We start from the raw sequence: 6,000 nt of genomic DNA on the forward strand, positions 1-6,000 counted from the left end.
TTTACATCAAATTGGGTATCAGATTAAAGATCTTTGAGTCCAGTTTCTTTTGAAATAACCATTTGTGATTCTGAACTATATTTTTGAAGATATTGATATCGTAATTACCAAAGGTCATTTCCACAAAAAAATCTTTCTTTTTCCTATTTTCTGTCCTATTACCTCTCCATGCATTTCACCTAGAGTCCTAGTTTTTTAGGTAAATTTTCCTTTTAATCATAGAGTTTTGATCAGACATAATCACTCCATGATATACACATTCAAGGTATGCAATATCCAATGGGTTTCAGTTTTTAAGTTTTTGTTACTTATTTGCATATTTTCAGCTTCGTAAAAAATTATGCTCACCTTCCGAAAATTTCTTTGAGATCATACTTGGTCCAACTTGTTTGTTATGTTTAAAGTTCTAAAATTAAAACCTCCCCTATTTTTTAACAAAAAAAAGGTCATGCTCATTATTGATTTGATAAGCACGTTCTTATTATTTAAGTAGGAGTATGACATAGTCGCCACCTTCCAACTAAAGTTGTTTTTCTCTGGTACTTCTTCAATTTATTATATTTTATTTTCATCACTTCAAAGCAATGCCTAGACCCACTACCTAAAAAGTATAGGAGTGCACCCAATATCCAACTCAAGTCAAGTCTTTTATTCTTCACCCAAGTGGTCATTTGTGTTTAAGCTCCCTTAAAAAGTGAGTAGTCTCTTTATTGTGCCCTAAAACTGGGCTATTTTTTCTCCTTTGAAATAGAACGAAGTGTGTTTTAGACTGATCATTTTGATTGGTGTATGGAGCATTGTTGTATGGCTAGGAGATTTTACTCTCCATATTGTGTTTTTTCCAAGTTGAGTCTCTATATCCTTTCTATCCCTAGCTTGAGAGGGAGAAGTATTTACAAGAAAGAAGTATTTTGTTCCACATGTTGTGGTAATTTTCATGTGACCAAAATATTCAAGAAAGGGGGAGAACTAAAGATAAATATTTTGCATCTTGTGAAGATTTTTTTAGAAAAAGAAGATTGATAACCAAGAATCTCTATAAGGGTAGTTTATTTTTAATTAGATTCTTATTATGAATTAAATGCCCTAATTCCAAACTAATGAGAACAATAATAATAATCACGGAAGAAAGGAAAAGCAAGCATGGAAACAAACAACAATATTTATACAGGTTCACCTCAAGGTGAGACTACGTCCTATCATCCGCCACTATGAAGATAAGATAGTTTACAAGAGAAATCACACACTTACAGGGGTTTCTCTCTAACCTCTTGGGCTAATTCCAAACTAACGAGAACAATAATAATAATCATGGAAGAAATGAAAAACAAGCACAGAAAACAAACAAGATTTATACAGGTGCGCCTCAAGGTGAGATTACGTCCTGTCTTTCGCCACTCCAGTAATCCACTATGAGCATGAAATAGTGTACAAGAGAAAACGAACACTTACATGTGTTTCTCTCTAACCTATCGGGCTGCAACTCGAGATGCTCCTCGGATTAAGATAATCAAACCCTAATTGTGGCGCCCCTCAATTATAAAGAGAAAATTAAGGCAACAACATTACAAGAGTAAAATTCCCTAACTTCCCTTAATGAAATAACAGTTAATATATCGTGACCAACTCAGCGTAGAGCGTTAATTAGGTTTTACAACTTAACAATTCTAATTGTTGCCTCTATTATAAATAGAGGGTCATTGTACTCAAATTAAACAAATCAATGAAATATTTATCTTTTCCAAACATTCAACAAATTTGAAGAAGGGAAAGTAGAAGGATATTGAAGAAATAGAGAGAGTGGGTGACACTATTTAGAAGATCATACAAACTCAATAGAGAAGTTGATTTTTTTAAAAAGGCCAAAAACAATCAAGTTGAGACTGTGGTAATGGATGGAAAAGACTTTGAGGGATAAGAAGGCGAAAGAGAAGAAACTGAAAAAGAAAATGTGGAAGAACTTGGGTGCAATGCAAAAGTAGCAAAAGAAATTGAAAAAGGAAAAGGACACAGAGATTGAAAAGATGAAGGTGGCCAAGGTATGAAATGAAAAGTAGGAAGAAAATAAATTGGGAGTAGAAGGCATTAGAGAAAAAGATTCTTACAATGAAGAAGCTTGAAGGAGTTGAGCAAATGGCTCGAGTTTAGAAGAGGGTATAGCAGAAGATGAGCTCCCTTTGTTTGCATCTCCTCAAGCAGTGAACTCATATGAGATGTCCACTTACAAAAGGATGAGGAAAACATCTACCTCTATCCTCATGAGTACCTACAACCTGTTAGGAATTAGACGCCCTAATTCCAAACTAACGAGAACAATAATAATAAACAAAGAAGAAAGAAAAACAAGCACGAAAAAATAGACAAGATTTATACAGGTTTGCGTCAAGGTGAGACTACGTCATGTCTTCCATCATTGCAGTTCCACTATAATGATGAAATATTTTACAAGAGAAATCGCTTCTCTAACCTCTTCGGCTGCAATAGATGATGTTGCTCTGATGATAATACTTCGGTTGATAAAACCATAACAAGTGTGAAATCCCCCAAACTACCATTAATGAGACAGCAGTCAATATATCATGGATCTGACGGGGGCCCCGCCCCCTAACCCCCTGGGAGGGGGGCTCCCCAGCCCCCATGGCAACCTTACCACAAAGGTCGACCCACATACCGACTCAGCATGAGGCGTTAATTAGGCTCCACAACTTAACACAACCAGCATGCCATTGACATGCTAAATTAGATAGATAAGCTAGTGGAAGAATACAATCAGTTCAAAAAAGGTGATCAGTCAACCTCCTAATAGACCTTAATTTCTAGGCTTTGCTAATTGTATGTATTGCAACATTTAATTTTAGTCTCTAGACTTCTAGCTTTATATTTTCTTGTATATTCCATGAATTTCGAATTTTAGATGACTTAAAAAAAAAATTTCTGCCCATAATTGTTGTGCACTATTCATTTTAAGATTATCAGTGAAAGGGGAAGAAAAGGCCTAGGGAAGGCATATAAAAATGATCAGATAAAACCAATTCATGGGGTAAACAAAATTTTATGTATTAAACTTAAGGGGAGTGTTGAAAGATAGTGCCCAAGCCCATACGACCAAGGAAGACTCACATATCTAAGTGTGTTGGAAGATGGGCCCAAGCCCATAAGACCAATGAAGACCCATCCATCCAAGAGATATGAAAGACGAATTCAAGGCCCATATATCAAGTAGAAGACCCATAGGCCCACATACAATAATGGTAGGATAGTAAATAAAGAATCATCTCATAGAGATGACATTGATGTAATTAGATTAAAGTTCCAGGGTTAAACCCCTAAACCTTAAGTTCAGGGGTATTATTGTAATACAGTAGTTTCATTAATCTATAAATAGAACTTCAAGGGGAAGGTTAGGATATTCAAGTCCATAATATTTTTTCTTCTTGTTTTCTCTCTATGTGTCATTTTCTCTTTTTCTCCGTGAGCTAAATCCATGGAGTCCCGAAAATTAAGAAACAATTTCAAACAATAAATAAAATAGAGAAATAGCGATTCTTAAGAGTAACGCCTAATGTGGAATTCTAAAAAACCATAGCTACGAGTCCTGAAAATCAATGCTATGATACCATGTTGATTTTCGGGATTCGTAGCTATGGTTTTTTAGAATTCCACATTAGGCCTTACTCTTAAGAATCGCTATTTCTCTATTTTATTTATTGTCTGAAATTGTTTCTCCATTTTGTTTACAGCTGCTTGATGGATGATCAACATGATGATCAATCTATCAATTTGTTTTGTCTTTGCTGCCGTGGCGTTTTGGTTTATGGATCTTGGTTTATTCCGCCCTTAGCTTGCTGCCATATATGCCATCTACTAGCCGTTACGGGTCGTACTACTGTCATGACTACTCTCAGATTATTCCTAGCTTGATATTGCACATTAAAGCACGAGGAATCTCATCCCTAATTGATCTGCTCGGCTTATTTTATGTCGTCAATCAAGAAAATATTTCCATTTTAAAGCTGAATTATTTCCTCGGTCGAGGTGCTGCCGAGATTAAGTTTTTTGTCCCACTCTGTTCGGAAGCGGGGACGACGACTGCCTCTGCCGGATCTGAGCTATCTCTGTCGAGAATCACGGTCCCGTTGCCGTTGTTGGAGAAGACAACTTTGTTTCTGTTTCTTGTGGAAGACGAAGAATCTGCTACACTGATCCTACCATGAATATCTGCCGAAAAGTTGCAATCTCTTCACTGGAACTGGCTGTCACCTCTATTACTGCCTATCTTAGCCAGTTGTATTAAATTAAATTCCGAAGAATCCTCCAATAGTTCTAGCTTGCCGATGCTCTCACCTTGGCCGTTGATCACGGTCTGATTACAGCAGAAGGTTCCGTTGAACTCTGCGTGGCATCTATCTTTGGAAGTTTATTTTCGTCACTATCTGAATACCGTAAAAATCGCAATCCCTCTGCTAGTCTGTTCAGCGCCAGCGTTGCCATCTCTAGTATTTTGCTCTGTTCAAAGCGGGGACAACAACAGTAGGCTGCCGCTGGAACTGTTGTTACTTGTGTGGTTTTCTGCTGTCCTGGCATTCTACTGGCATCAAGTTCATTTCTGGAAATTGCTTCCGAGCTAGCGCGCTGATAGCTTCCGCTGAGGGGGAGAATCTCTGTTTGGCACCGTTGCCGAAGAAAACGATTTCCGATCTATTCAGAGCCGCGCGGGGAAGACGACCCTGTTGCCTGATTAACTTTTTATGCTTGTCTCCGGAGATAGCTTTTTCGTTCTTCCGAGCTGCTGTTGTCCCTCTATTCGGTTGGCCGCGGGAGGAAGACGAAGGCATTGTTGATAAAGTTTTCCTAAAGTTAGGAAAAATTAAACCCACCGGTTCAGCGCCTAATTGCAACCTAGACCGGGCCGAGTTAACCCGCAACCCGAGCTCAGCCTATGCTATGCTGAGTTAACTCGGGTCAACTCGGGTCCGGGTCAATCTAACTCAGGCCACTTATGTTTTCTATCAATATACGTGTCTAGACCAAAGCTTATACATATTTTTGCCACGACTCGGATATATTGATCTACTATTTTCGGTAAATTTTTTCCATGGCTAGATTATTATTTTTGAAGTATTGATAGATTATTCCTTGGTTAACATATTATTTGGTACAGATATGTGCATTAGATTATTTTATGGGTCCATTTTACAAGAATTATTTTGGTTTGTGTTATATGAGTCCAAGCCCATTACAGTTGTTGTTATTATGTCTCATTGGATGAAACAAAATTATTGAAGAAGAGATGGCCTCAGTATATGTTACATCGCTGTGATGAATGAGCTTATTACTACATCCACTACCCGTAAGGATATCTATTATTTCACTGTGATGGAAGAGTTTATTACTAACTTTATGTTATACACTCATGAATTGGCATTTATTACTCCTCCACTTGAGAGTCGTTGTCATGTGGAGGGACACGGTGATGGCGAAGTTTTTTATTACACCTTCCGAACAGCGTATAGACCCACTACCTACATTAATAGGAGTGACACTACCTATTGAAGATAGGAGTGTGCCGAACATCCAACAGGAGTTATTTAACTAGATTAAAGAACAATGTCATACGACTTGAAGTGATTTTACTCTCACTTTTCTTATGCCAGTTGGGTCTCATGAATGAGAGCACCAGCGTGAGGGGGAGTGTTGCAAGATGTGCCACATTATACCAAAAAAAAAAAAAGATTTTATACATCATTTGCAGCAAGTTGGGAGTTCATGTTATTCTCTCACCCCCAGCTTGAGGGGGAGTGTTGGAATATAGGGCCCAAGCCCACACGACCAAGGAAGACCTATGCATCCAGGAGATATAGAAGACGGACTCAAAGCCCATAGATCAAAGAGAAGGCCCATAGGCCCACATACAATGATGGCAGGATGGTAAATAAAGAATCATCTCATAGAGATGGCATTGATGTAAGTAGATTAAAGTTCCATGGTTAAACTCCTAAA

The sequence above is a fragment of the Aristolochia californica genome, unplaced genomic scaffold (assembly GCF_029961685.1).
Source record: "Aristolochia californica isolate CCGP_79_NKW_82.1479 unplaced genomic scaffold, dmAriCali1.0.hap1 SCAF_8, whole genome shotgun sequence".
NCBI classification, from domain to species: Eukaryota; Viridiplantae; Streptophyta; class Magnoliopsida; order Piperales; family Aristolochiaceae; genus Aristolochia; species Aristolochia californica.